The sequence below is a fragment of the Ovis aries genome, chromosome 1 (assembly GCF_016772045.2).
Source record: "Ovis aries strain OAR_USU_Benz2616 breed Rambouillet chromosome 1, ARS-UI_Ramb_v3.0, whole genome shotgun sequence".
Lineage (NCBI taxonomy): Eukaryota > Metazoa > Chordata > Mammalia > Artiodactyla > Bovidae > Ovis > Ovis aries.
This window is the reverse complement of record NC_056054.1, coordinates 21,380,319-21,395,595: the sequence shown is the minus strand read 5'-3', so window position 1 is coordinate 21,395,595 and position 15,277 is coordinate 21,380,319. Positions and strand designations below refer to the sequence as shown.

Below are 15,277 nucleotides of genomic sequence, written 5' to 3'. Positions count from 1 at the left end.
CCATGACATTAAAAGACACTTACTCCTTGGAAGAAAAGTTATGACCATCCTAGATAGTATATTCAAAAGCAGAGACGTTACTTTGCCGACCAGGTTAAATCCAAGAAATGGCACCATAGATGTTGGGGGAATGTGTAATTTCCACTGTTCTGTCTTGCTGCAGCAAAAATTTTAAGTGATGGATGGATCAGTGTTACAGCTCAGTTTTATTTCAAGCAAAGGAAAATACATCCTCAGGGAGTGAGGGCAGACAGACCCAAAAGACACGAAGAGAAGAGAAGCCAGAGGCTCAGTTTTGGCTCCTCTTTTTATATGTTTTTTTCTCCTCCCCTTGAGCTTGCCCTATGTAAACTAGGCTAGCCAGGAGGGCTGTTTACTTCACCTGAGGTTCTCACTCCAGTCCTTGGACTTTCCTTTGTTCTATTTTCATGGGCTTTTTCCTTTCTTTGTCTTTAAGCCACTGCTATTTTGGACTCCTTTTTCCTATTCTAACTACTTAACACTTACATTTTGTGACAAAAAAGAGATAGTTTAAATTTAAAAAAAAAAAAAAGCCAATAACGACTCTGGAGGCCCAGGTCTGAGCTCTGCCTTCACCTTCATCCTCCCCTATGTGGGTGGGGAGATCCTCCCAGACCAAGCTAGGTGCTCCAGGAAGGTCAGCCACAGTCAGGGACAGTCAGCGATCCAGAAACCACTGCATCATGAGTGTCTCTGAGCTGAGCCTGACCAGAGCCCTGGGCAGTGTCTCTGGGCTTCTGCAGGTGGTCTCCCTGCTCGGCCTGGTTCTGCTTCTGCTCAAGGTGGCACAGCTCTACCTGCGCAGACAGTGGCTGCTCAAAACCCTTCATCAGTTCCCATCTCCTCCTCCCAACTGGCTCTGTGGGTACAAGCAGGAGGTAGGATGGAACTAGATTAGGGACTGGAAGGGCTGGGAGGGGTGGGGATGTAGAGCATTATCATGGTCAGTGAATTCATACCTTGTCCTGTGCTTGTCTGGAAGCACTGACATCGATCTGATGGATCAGCCCTGTGGGTTCACTGCCCAGGAGACAACAGAGAGAAATCTATGACAGTGTTAGGTCACAGGAAAAGAGGCTCACCTGCTGAGTAGCCATAAGACAAACCTACTTGCCTTGATCAGACTAAGGGATTTTGCAACTCATGATTTCAGTTGTTGGCACACAGGAGTGAGGTTTCCAGGATGGGGCCAGCTAAACAGAACTGACATTCGAGTTGCACAATCAACAGGGTGAGTTTGCCTGCCTGGTGTCCTCTCTCTGGACTATGAACTCTTGGAACTGAGCCTGTAATCCTCCTCACCCCCAGCACCCAGCACAGAGCCTGCACAGAGTGGTGTCAGACCATTGTGTGGAGGGACAGAAGGAGGAAAATGAACAGCTTTCAGGCTTGGAGGAGCAGCATTGCCACACTCATCAATGGCAGCACTAGCCTGTGAGGTGGGGGATCTCTGAGCAAAGTCAGATGGAGAGGGGTCACCAAGGGTCTGTGGCTTAAACAAGTGTCAGGAGACAATCACAGGTTGCAGAGAGCTGAGGCCTCTCTTTCTTGAATGCACAATTAGTGCAGAGTGGAGACAAAGACAAGAACTGGAAACAGCCAAGTCCCATGCAGGCTGGCCCAGTATATCTCTCTCCTTCCTAATTTCCTGCACCTCAGGTTACTCAGGGTCCACCCCACCTGCCTGTGCTTTCCAGCCTCTGGGAGTTGGCTCCCATGGGCCCTCTCCCTGGAATGACCTTGCCCCTCATTTCTATGGACCAAAGCCCAACCCCAAGCCATCTCCTCTCAGGTATTTTCCTTGGTCACCCATGAGTGAAGAGGAAAACTCTTTGTCCTTTGCAGATCCTTCTCATAAGGCAGAGCTGACTAGATTCAGCTATTTCTATCTGCAATGTCATAGCTATGAGCTCCTTCTGAGAAAGCCCACCTCTGGTTCATCTTTGTAGCCCAAAAGCATCTTGGTAAATGATGATTTGATTAATGAGCAAGTTCAGGACAAAGAGCTTTCTAAATCCGGCTCTGAGTTAGGCACCCTTCCCAAAGCTTCCCCTGAGGCTTCGTCTTCCCTCCATCACACATTCATGATGCTCTCCTGTTATGGCCACTTGATCTCTCAGTCTGCTCCACTCCCCTCCAGGCTCCAAACAGACAAGCATCTAGAGCTGCATCCTAGTTCAGTGCCTTAAATCTGTGCCTGGCACATAGTAAATGCTCAGTAAACAAAAGCTTAGTGAAGGAACATGACCCACAGTAGACAAATTGCCTCAGAGCTCCTGAGTCCTGATGGGAGAAGGGTGCAGGCAGAGATCAGATACAAAAGTGCAAAGGGTTGCTCTGAGTTACACAGAAGTCAATGAAATAAAGACAATTTGACTATGGAACATGCTGGGGACGAACCGTTGATGAGAAATCCAGGGATAACAAAACAAAGCTGAGTCTCCAAAGTTGAGGAGGAGCAGTTGCTCTGTGGCAAAAAGGATGGGTAGAGGGAAGAACATAGGCAAAGACCTTGAGAGTGAGCAGGTGGAGCCAGTGCAAGGAGCGCTGGCAGCAGCATCTTGGGGGCAGAGCAATGGGTCCTGTGGAATCGCCAGCCCTACAAGGGCAACAAAAGAGACAATAAAACATAAAGGAAAGGGCTTTGTGGTCCACAATCAGGAGTTTACAAAGATTTCTCTAGGCAATGGGAAGTGCACAAATGTTTCTGAATATTAGTAAATGATATGAGATTAAAAATCCAACTATTTTCACAATCTTATTTCAAAACCTGCTGGGGTCCAGCCCCCGTGGATCCAGGGTGATTCGAAGGTGGGGACGGCATCAGCGTCCTTGGAAAAGTACATATTTAATTACAGATATATAGAGAGATTAGAAATGAATAGTGTAGTAGGAAAATTAGTGGAGAAAAAGAGGGTGAATAACTTGGTTTACGTGGAATAGCATCCATGCTCCAGATGGGAATTCAGCTAGAAAAACGGGGAGCAAGAAAGAAACGACATGGGGGAATCAGTCTTTCCAGAAACTGATCCAATTTCTTTATTTTTGGGTTTGCTTATATACCTTTTGTTACACATAGGGATGAATACAGAGTCACACGGGGGTCAGCAGTCCTGACCTTTATGAAAATCAGGTGCTTCACATAAAAGGTCTTAGGGATTTTACATCATCTTCTGGCCATGAGACCTGCTGACATTTTATGATCCTTTCTTTCTGATAACCAAAAAACTTGTTTCTTCCAAGGGTGTTTTTTCTTAAACCAGGCACCACCCGCCAAATAAAGTTGCATTCCTATAGGGTGAGGGTGTAGTGAGTTACAATCAAGAAAGGAATTTATTTAACCCAAGGTTAACATGATTAATCTTAAAGGTTAATACTTATTTCTCCTATATGCTTAAAGGTTAATACTTATTTCTCCTATATGCTAGTTATATTCATTATAAGGGCAGGGAACATGGAGATTTAGCAGCAAACATCAACCCAACAAATGAAAATCCTTTCACCAATGTTCCCCTTAAGATCTATTTAGTCTTAAGATAGTGATAAAGTTACATTTTTACATAGCAAGGACACAGTGATTTATAACAAAGTACAGTGATCTATTACAAAAGAGAAAATTCATTAACTCAAAAAGTCTAGTACTGCTAACCTTAAAACTACTATATTTCCTTTTCTATATTCCAAATACATTGATTAATATATTCCCAGGTGCCTAAGGATATGGAGGCCTGGCAGCAATCATTGACTCAACAATGAGAAAAGCCCTGTGCTAATTAAGACTCTCAAAATACTCCAAAACTCTCTGTGCTGTTTATGGTTGAGAGGTAGTAAACAATCATGTGTGTAGTGGCAGGAGTATGGATAATCCTGTCACACAAGCTAGTCTGTCAGCAGAGAGGTTTGACCTGAAACACCCTTGTCACACCCAGGGCAGGGAATTAGCAGTAATCATTGGCACAACAAATGAAAAAAACCTTTCACCAATATAATTCCTAACCAACCCACTATACTAATAATTTCTAACTCCCCAAAAGAATTTGCCTTTAGTAAGTCTAAAACATCTCATGCCTTTCAGGTTGGGAGGCTGTAAACAATCACATGTGGCTGGACAAACCTATACAGGTGGGCTAGATAACCTTCAGAGCAGTCTGGAAGCTGAAACACTCTTGTCACGCCCAGGAATTTTTATTGCCTTGGAGCTGCACGCTTACTCCTTCTCCGAGAGAAACGGTTATGGGGGAGGACCCACTGTAAAGTCAGAGGTGTAGGTGAGAGCATAAAACAGACTCTGGTTTTGGGGTAGATGCTCGGGAACAGGGGGTTTCCTGAGGCTTGATCACGCCTTTGCGTATGCCAAGCCTCCTTCCTCATGACCTTTGCCATGGGCGGAGTTCCTCACACTGGCTCCCAGCAAAAACCACTTTCATATATACATCCAGAATTTGTCCCCCAACTGTGCACACACTCAATATGTAAAATAACATTATACACACATAGTTTAATTTTTTCACTTTGCCATATATATTCTAAATACCCTTTTATATTAACATTTACATGTATGCTGTGACAGTATTGAAGATATATAACAGTCAGTATGGCAAAATGAAATTAAATAATAGCTTAATTTTTAAAATATAGTCTATTTTTCTTCTTCAAATAAACAAAATAAGACAAAACTGTTTACCAAGTGTTATGAATTATCACTAACTGCTCATGCAAATTTTATCCAAATGACTTCCAAAAGTTTTGTGCACCATGGAGTCAACCCCTGATGTAGGTGTCTGTAAGCACTTTGTAGTGGTGGCCTAAGTCTACCCAACAATGGGACAGAATCTGGTCTAAGCATCAAAGGTGGACAGCCAGCAAGGTCTGGATCACAGCCCAAGTCAAAAGAAACAGTTCTGAACTCTTAGTTCTGCTGATGGATCCAGAGTAACCTCCTGATACCCCAACCTACCCTTGACACGACTCCAACCCTGGCACTGAAAGAAGGGTTTTATTGATTAGTCTTTTCTTTGCTTATAATTCCAAGATGACAGTGAGCTGCAAGCCCTACTGAAAAGGGTAGAGACATACCCGAGTGCACGTGTTCGCTGGCTGTAGGGGACAATGGCCATAGTTCTGATCTACGACTCTGACTATATGAACGTGGTCCTGGGGAGGTCAGGTGAGAGGGAAACCCTCAGCAGGAGAAAATCTTCCCTTGAATACATGCCCCTGGGTGTGAAATTCCAGAAGAGACTGGCCCTTCAGACATCAAGGCCTGAACTCTTTCAAACATTCCTCAACACACCGGCCAGACTAAAGACAACATTATTTACTCTTTCTAAATGCTTAAACACCTGGGTGAGGCTGGCTTCTCTTTTATTTCTTACTTTTCTTCTTATTACAGCCAAACTGAAATGATCCCAGATCTGGAAGACAGTTCCCTATCCACACTGATCAAGGTTGACCACCTCTCACAGTTGCCTCTCCTTGGTCATGGGATGGCCAAACCACCACAAATTATAGTACACCCACAGGTTCTGTCTTATTCTAAGGCACTGAACAGAGCTAACGTTTCATGGCAATTCACCATTCTTGGTCCTGTGGATGTTCTTTTCCCAGAACACTGAGTCTGCCTTCCTGGGCTCACAGTGACTATCTGGACAGAGAGAGTCAGTGTTGGGAGGCAAGTGGCGGGTATATTGAGACAGACTGCCATCTGACAAGCACCAGAAAGGGGAGCACCATGGCCTGGACCTCAGCTGCTCTGGGGGCTCCCTGACTTTTTTGGTCCCGTCAACTTTTCTTCCTTACTTTTTAGGCCCAAAGTCTCTTAATATCTACAGATTCCTAATTCCCTGGATTGGTAAGTACATTTAAATACAACAGTGTTTCACCTACTAGTTAGGTTAAAAAGAGCTTCCACTTTGCATAATGGAGAACTGCTGCCAGGCACCCGGTCACCACCTCCATCTCTAAATCAAGCCTTATTTCTCTTCTTCCAATACAACATTCATCCTTTGTAATAGTGCTGAGAGCCCTCCTGAAGCTGAGCCTCTACTTCATCTCTTCTCTGTCCTTTCCAATGTTCTCAGCCTGACTTTTAGGTAAATCCTTCATTCACCTGCCCCCCCCCCACCACCACACACACACACTACTGTTTATCCACTTCTATCTCACTGCTGTCATAATCATGTCCTAGGGACAGACATACTGGAAATTAACTTCCCTGAGATGTACTGCCTTTCCAACTCTTGCTCTTCATGAGCCTTCTCCTGACATACTCCATTCCTCCCAAGTTGGCCCCAGTCTCCCTGATGCCCATACACACCCATCTGTGGTCCAGGGACAGGCTTGCTGCTGTTGGAGGGGCAGACGTTGTTCCAGCACTGGTGGATGCTGACCCCAGCCTTCCACTATGACATCCTGAAGCCCTACATGGGACTCATGACCCACTCTGTCCAAAGGATGCTGGTGAGTTCAACCCTTGTTGCCAGTACCCACTCCCATTCAATGCAATTGACAAAGTCCACTCTCAGACGCTTGTGTCCCTCAGACATCCATCAGATACAGTCCCCAGAATGATGAATTTAGAACTTCATAAGAGACAGTGCTCACCAAAACTGAATGGGACAGAGGAACATGCAGGCACCAACTTGGATCCACAATTTGTTCCTCAACAAAGGAAAGGAAGTTATTCAGGATGCACATTCATCTCATCTCAAGTCTTTGACACAGAAGACTAGAAGAAGGACAGCAGCACAAATTGGCCATGACTGGCTTGAGCAATGGCAGCTTCAGTGGAAGAGTGGACATCCCAGAATGTTACCCAAGTGGGCTCTACCTGGGTCCAGGGCTTCTATGTGGCACTGAGCCACTCAAGGGAGCAAATGAAACCAGGTCTACACTCAAAGAGTTCAGTTCAGTTCAGTTCAGTCGCTGTTGTGTCCTACTCTTTGTGACCCCATGAATCGCAGCATGCCAGGCCTCCCTGTCCATCACCATCTCCCAGAGTTCACTCAAACTCACATCCATCGAGTCAGTGGGTCTTCACAAACATCATCCCTGATCCAGACCAGGTACCACCTGGGCTCAGCTAATATTGGACAAATGAAAGGAACTGAAGTAAGTCAAGCCCCTTCCTAGGAGCTCTAATAGAGCTTCTTAGGCTTTTCCTTGCCTTTAAATATTTGCTTACTAGTGTTGGACGTCACCTGACCTACTGTCGATTTTGATTCCCCCTTTGTCCCCAAGAAACTATGCTTTTTGCTCTGCCACAGGATGTTTATCATCATAAATTATTGCTAAAACTAAGAATTAGCTCAAATATTATGAGAGACCATGTCAATTTATATAATAAAATATTCATAGGAAACTGGCATCATATTACACACATATGTTTAGCCTCAGTTGCTAAAACACATCTGCTTAGAGAGTGAGGAAATCTCATGTAAATAGGTAGAGACAGAGAGGGCCTGGCCTTGTCAGCACAGGCCTTCTGGAAGAGCAGAGAAGAGTCAATCTGCCTCTCCACAAGACAAGTAGGAGCTCATCAGCCAGGACTCACATGTAGAGATCTTCAGACATGTCTCCTTGATGACCCTGGACACCATCATGAAGTGCACCTTCAGCTTCCAGTGCAGCATCCAGACTGACAGGTCAGTGATGGCACTCCAAGGGCAGAGTCCTGTTGTCACCAGCTGGGGAGGACTTATCTGAGAGCCAGTAAGGGCAGCAGGGATGTTTCTCAGCACAAAAATTAATGTTCTGCAGAGAAACGTGGACCATGGTCAAATACCACCCAGACTATTCTTGACTCAGTCACAGGTCCCTGATTCCTATACAGGGAAAAGCCCGGCTCCTTAGGACACTTGTAAATAATGAGGGTTTTCAGAGGGTAAGACAGAAATGACAATGCCTAGATGTTGCCTCTCCCTACTGACTGAGGAATCCTCGACCCAGAGCCCTAATCCCTCTCCAGGTCAGAGGCTCCCTCAACTCCAGTCTCTTCTGCATCCTCTCCCTTCAGGAACTCCAAGTCCTACATCCAGGCTGTCAGGGATCTCAACAGTCTGATATTTTGATATATTTTGATATATATTGATCTCAACAATTCTGATATTTCTTGAATGAAAAATGTATTCCACCAGAAAGACCTCATCTACAGGCTGACACCTGAAGGCCACTGGAACCACTGGGCCTGCCAGCTCACCCATCAACACACAGGTTCTCCTCCTTCTTGTGGGCTGCTCCACACACCTACATCAGGCACATGTGAAAGGGCTTGGCCTTGACCCCCAGGCAGAGCCCACACTCCTGCTTCCTCTTCAGGATCTGACACACACCTGCATGCTGCAGGGACTGGGAACCCAGAGGTCAGGGTGTCAGGTGTTGAATAGGGAGTTACAGGAGTCACCATGTTGGTGATAACTAAGTGAGACCCCCTCCCAACAGCATTCAGACAGAGCCTCCATGTGCTGTGTTACTGCAGGGATTGCTACCTGGAGTAGATGATACTGGAGTTCTCAGTCCTGACATGCTCACCCAGTCCCACTCTCACCCACATCCACCTGGCACCCAGACTGGGCCTGAGAGGCAGATGGGTCTATGATGGGTGCTGCATATGGGCCACCAGAGTCCTCAGCTATGTCTGGGAACCACTGTTCTGGGACAGATGCAGTGATCAAGGAGAGGAAGGCTCACCTGCAGAAGGAGGGAGAGCTGGAGAAGGTGAGGGGCAGGAGGCACTTGGACTTCCTGGACATCCTCCTCTTTGCCAGAGTGAGTGTGAGCAAGAGAGGCCTGAGCCTTTGGGCAGAAGTGCATAGGAAGGGCAGACCCTACACTCTGGCCCTGCCTCCACAGATGCAGAAGGGGAGCAGCTTCTCTGATGAGGACCTCCATGCCGAAGTGGACACATTCATGTTCAAGGGTCACGACACCATAGCCAGTGGCATCTCCTGGATCCTCTATACACTGGCTTCCCACCCTGTGCATCAGCAGAGGTGCCAGGAAGAGATCCAGAGCCTCCTGGTGGATGGTGCTTCCATCACCTGGTCAGTGTCCAGGAGATAGAAGAACCCTGCCCCATCTGTGCTAGAGAGAATCCCTGCTTGTCCTGTCCTGCCCACCCTTAGATGCATTTCTTTTCAAGGACCACCTAGACCAGATGCCCTATACCACCATGTACATCAAGGAGGCACTGAGACTCTATCCCCCAGTGCCCAGCAAGCCAGAGAGTTGAGCAAGCCCATCACCTTCCATGAGGGACGCGCCTTACCTGCAGGTATGAACTTCACCTCACCACTCACCTAAGTCCACTCCAAGACCACACAGGACCTCAGAGCCCCACATGGGCTCTTCCAGTTCTGGAATGGCATGACTATTGTTTCTGCCTCAAGATAGTTAATATTTGCTTTGAAGTATATCCAACCAGTCCATTCTGAAGATCAGCCCTGGGATTTCTTTGGAAAGAATGATGCTAAAGCTGAAACTCCAGTACTTTGGCCACCTCATGCGAAGAGTTGACTCATTGGAAAAGACTCTGATGCTGGGAGGGATTGGGGGCGGGAGGAGAAGGGGACGACAGAGGATGAGATGGCTGGATGGCATCACGGACTCAATGAACTTGAGTCTGAGTGAACTCTGGGAGATGGTGATGGACAGGGAGGCCTGGCGTGCTGCGATTCATGGGATCGCAAAGAGTCAGACACGACTGAGTGACTGAACTGAACTGATGGACAACTTTTGAAGAGTGCTTGATGCAGAATCTGAAGCAGCAAACACTCAATAAGCAACTGCTGGGCTTTGGATGGGGTCTTGTAGTAGTCCTAGAGTTCTTAATTCCTTGAGTTGTAAAGGCTTGAAGCAAAAGCAGAGAGAAACAGGTAGAGATTGTTTTTTCCATATGGGCTCTAAGGAGGGAGCTCTGCGAAATCACCGCCAGGGGTCACACGGACTTCTTTTTGAGGCCTTCCTATGAATGGCAGAGAGCATCTGATGACCTACCATGGCTGGAGGCCAACCATCAGCTCCCCTTCCAGTGGGCCTGAATCCAAGCCCTGCCCCTTCCTAACTATGAGATCATAGACACATCCGTTAACCTCTCGAGGCTCAGGTGCTTCCTCTCCACCTGGGGATATGACTGCCTTCCTTGAGGGCTGTGTGAGTACTAAATGAGCTACTGCACATTTCCAAAGGGTCATGATGGCACTTGATAAATGTGACTTGTCATCTGAGTTGCTCCTATATGTAAGCCTCCAATTCTTTAACTTCTCAGTCCTGGGCCCTGGTTACCTACTCCTAAACAGTGATCATGTGATTTGTCATGCCCAGCCCACCAGTCTCACAAGGGCATCATTTCATTCAGAGCAATGGAGAGTGATCCAAGACACTTTGTGCCAGCACATGCCCACTGCTCCATGGGAACCATCAGGCTTCTCTCTCTCCTCCCTTCCCCATAGGAATCATCCTCCCCTATCCTTTTATGGGCTTTATACAACCCAAAGGTGTGGCCAAATCTGGAGGTAAGATGGTGGTGGGAGGAGGGGATGGGATGCTCTCTCCACACCAATCCCTTCTGCTGCTCCTCCTCTGGGATTCTTGTCCCCTGATAGATTGACACAAGAAGTTTGACCCCATCTGTCCTGGCCCTGGTGCTCTCTCTGCAGGTGTTTGACCCATTCCGGTTTGCACCAGGTTCTACTCGACACAGCCATGCCTTCCTGCCCTTCTCAGGAGGATTCAGGTGAGGCCTCTGTACTTGGGGAATCAGGTGTCACTGGTTGCTATCCGGTATGTGTGATTGTCTACATTCAGATGTGGTACATGCAGTTTTGTCCTTGTATGTTGATGTGTTGAGAAGCGGAGGTGGGTCTCCAGGTATAAGAAGGCTTTCAGGACCCACTGCAATGACTTTGATCTCCTGACTTCTGCAATAACTGGCCACATTTCCATGTCAGTGGCTGTTTCAAAGTATTCTGGGGATTTCCTCACTTTAGGAGTATGACTTTAGCATCAGAAGTTTTCATGAAAGTTAATCTTCAGATGCTTAGTTCTTTGCAATTATCAGTTATCTTAAAAGGCAGATGACTCTTTCTTCCCACATTCTTAGTCAGAGCACTACCTTTTCTGCTTAAATCACCAATCAGCCTCTCATTGTATATATTATGTTTCCATGGATTTGGACTCCCAGCTGTCTTCCTTCTTCCCAGCTGTCCTGGAGGTTCAAGTCATATTAGTGATCAGTTACAATTGCCCTTTGAAGAAAGTTACACAGTCAGTGTGTTCTCTATTTCTCTGGGGGACTCTAACAAATCTTTAACTAAATATTCATACAAATGTGATACCTTTTCAAGTTGCCCAAATTCTTTATATGTATGGTGGGTTATTTTAAAGGAAAACTGGAGAAGAAAATGGCAACCCACTCCAGTGTTCTTGCCTGGAGAATCCCAGGGACGGGGGAGCCTGGTGGGCTGCCATCTGTGGGGTCGCAGAGTCGGACACAACTGAAGCAACTTAGTAGTAGTATGGTGGGTTATATACCACACTCCCAAATTCTATAGTGTCTAACGTTGGCAAAAAGCATAAAGTGGAGGACAATCAAGCAATTGTGAGAGAAACATCCATTATTTTGTATTTAACGTAAGCCTTTGAAAAGTTCCTTGCATGTAAATATAAAGCACACTTTAAATGATGATTAAGGTGGATGACACATCCAGAATGACTACGGTGAAAATTGTAAGATCATCCCCTGAAACAGTAACTTTCATAACTGCAACTTCTTAGTAAGAACCAGTTGTTGTTGTTGTTTCCTGAATCTACAGTTCTGTGAAATTTTCAGTTAGTGAATCAACCTTCACAGAATAGGTTTGAAGCCAATTGTCTTCCTGAATTGGTTCTAGGATTTAATTTGCACTAGGGTCCAGTCCTTCCTTGTAGACATGGCTGCATGTCATGCAGCTGCCACTAGAGGACAAGAGGGACTCAGAAGCTTGATTCCTAGGTCAGAATTAATATATATCTTACTGTCATTCCATTTAGGTTGTTTTCAGTTCGGTTCAGTTCAGTCCCTCAGTCGTGTCTGACTCATCGAGACCCCATGAACCACAGCACGCCAGGCCTCCCTGTCCATCACCAATTCCCAGAGTTTATCCAAACTCATCTCCATTGAGTCTGTGATACCATCCAACCATCTCATCCTCTGTTGTCCCCTTCTCCTCCTGCCTTCAATCTTTCCCAACATCAGGTTCTTTTCAAATGAGTCAGCTCTTCGCATCAGGTGGCCAAAGGATTGGAGTTTCAGCTTCAGCATCAGTCCTTCCAATGAACACCCAGGACTGATTTCCTTTAAATCTTGTTTAAATATGAAAGCATATATTAAGCATGTCTTCATGTGCCAAGGCCTATGCTAGGAGATGGAAACACAGAGAGGATAACGCCATCCTCCCTCAGAGCTCTCTATCAACAAATCAACATGTCTACTCAAGACAGACACCATTCACACACCCACTCTTTCACTCACTCATTCATTGCGCAGACTGTGGAAGGTTAGAAGATCTTGGCACTGTGCTAGGCACTGGATGTGATATGTCCTTGAGTTAACACTAATGGTGCCTTGAGGTGCCTTGAGGAGGGGAGAGGTGCAGCGAGCAGAGGTGGTGAAGGTGGTGGTCACTGGATTGAGCCTTGAGCATGTGGTCTGTGGAGGTGGGGGAAGGGACAACAAGAGAAGCTGAGTTGAGGAAGAGGAGCTGTGATAGCTTACAGTAAGCTGTATTGGATTCATGATCTCTGAGGGAGAGAATTTCACTTTGGGACCAGACAGGTGGCTTCAGTCACTCAGAGCTTTGTGTGGCAAAAGTTTTATTACAGTCAAAAGGAGCAGAGAAAGCATCTTACATAAACATCAGAAGGAGGCAGAGAGTGTTGCTAGTTTTAACAAGGGAAATCCCTTGCATTCCTATACACTAACAATGAGAAAACAGAAAGAGAAATTAAGGAAACAATTCCATTCACCACTGCAACAAAAAGAATAAAATACCTAGGAATATATCTACCTAAAGAAACAAAAGACCTATATATATAGAGAGAAAACTATACAACACTGATGAAAGAAATCAAAGAGAACACAAATAGATGGAGAAATATACCATGTTCATGTATTGGAAGAATCAATATAGTGAAAATGAGTATACTACCCAAAGCAATCTATAGATTCAATGCAATCCCTATCAAGCTACCAATGGTATTTTTCACAGAACTAGAAAAAATAATTTCACAATTTGTATGGAAATACAAAAAAAAAAAAAAAAAAAAAACCTCCAATAGCCAAAGCAATCTTGAGAAAGAAGAACAGAACAGGAAGAATCAACCTGCCTGACTTCAGGCTCTACTACAAGGCTACAGTCATCAAGACAGTATGGTACTGGCACAAAGACAGAAATATAGATCAATGGAACAAAATAGAAAGCCCAGAGATAAATCCACGCACCTATGGACACCTTATCTTTGACAAAGGAGGCAAGAATATACAATGGAGAAAAGACAATCTCTTTAACAAGTGGTGCTGGGAAAACTGATCAATCACTTGTAAAAGATTTATATACTTTTTCAAAAGAATGTCTCAAGGTTGTAGAGGTCTTATCAGACCCACTCCCACAACATACATCTTAAGATAATAGGATTAGTCAGAAGTTTCCTGTTAAGAAGGAGAAACATGTCCTGGATCAAGATACATTGTTGTTATACAATCATTAGTACAAGCTTAAGGAAAAACATACCCTTGAGTAAGATATGTTTTGTTTTGTTTTGTTTTGTTTTGTTTTCTGTAACCATCAGCTCTGGGCTTAAAGAAAGTTAGTCTTAGGCAATTTAGATTGTTACTATAACAACTCAGAGCTTAAGAAAAAGATGTCTTATGTGACTAAGATGAAGGAATGTAAGGGGAAAAAATGGGTTTGTCCCTTTCTCCTCCTTGAAGGCCCTGGTATCCTTATCAACCTACGTAACAAGAAGCTCTCTCAGCTGGACAGGACCCAGATGAGTAAGGAACAATCCAGAGAGAGCTGTGATACAGTTGTAGCACTGGGTGATGTCCTCCTTGTGGTGGGGAACAGAACAGGCCTGGAGCTGCCGTGGCTTCAATAGAGAGAGGAGATGCAGGGAGGCTGAAAAGGTCAGGCAAGGAGACCAAAGGATGGTTAGTTAGGGGGTCACTTCTAGAGTAGAATAGGAAGATTTAGAGCAGATTGACTGAAGGGCTGAGGGGATACAAGAGACCAATCCATTAATTAACTGGGAGGCAAATTGTCCAGCAGGCTCAGGGTCACTAATTCATGTCCCAACAAGGAAGTTGTTTGTTGCCATTCTGATTCCCTGCACAACCCTCTCTTGTCCTCTCTGGAAATGGGGACCCCTATTTGTCTGCCATAGAAAGTGAGGGCCTGAGTGTGAAGCCCACCCTGTCCCATAGAGTGTCCTGGCCTGGCCTAAAACCAGAAACTGCCTGTGAACCAGTGAACAAAGTTCTCATTCACATTTCCTGATTTGCTTGACTTGATTCTGTGCTTAGAGTTCAGGTGCTCCCCAACAGGATTTCTTGCTGAGAGCATAAGTGGGAGTTAGGGGCTAGTTTTTAGAGAGGTGGGCTTTGTCAAAAGACAGGGGGAGAGTGTGGACCAAGGCCTGGGTGGCAAGTTCAGTGTGACTTATAGGGAAGGGATCATGGTTTGGTCATGTGGAGGACAGCCCTGAACCCCTGTCTCCAGCAGGTGTCAAAAGCCTCTGCTCACTTCCTTTTCCCATCCTGACCCAGGAACTTCATTGGGAAGCAGTTTTCCATGAATGAGTTGAAGGTGGCTGTGGCCCTGACCTTGCTTCGATCTGAACTGGCACCAGATCCCTCAAGAGTCCCAGTGCCCATTTGAAAACTTGTGTTGAAGTCTAAAAATGGGATCTACTTGTGGCTCAGGAAGATCCTCTGATCCTTTTGTGGACAGCACAAGCTCTGAGGGCCCCTGTCTGTCAACCTGCCTTGCTGTATCTCTCTCCTGTCCATGCCTTTTTGCCCACTTCCTGCTTCCATCTGCCCACCTACCAGCCTGCCTCATCTCCTGCTTCCTGCCCAGCAAACTTTCTGTCCTCCTCATCTCACTTGTCTGTAGGATCCTATCTGCTTCTCTCTCCATCTGTCTCTGACCCCTTATATCTCTCATTGCCCACCTGAATCCCAATCATCAGCCCTCCTCCATTCTGTCTACTCTCTCCCTGT

The 15,277-nt window shown here is 45.7% G+C and overlaps 1 pseudogene; it reads left to right on the top strand.

Annotated features, from left to right (window-relative positions):
• Nucleotides 1-665: 665 nt before the first annotated feature.
• LOC101105368 (cytochrome P450 4A11-like) lies at nt 666-14,990 on the top strand (annotated as a pseudogene).
• Nucleotides 14,991-15,277: the final 287 nt, after the last annotated feature.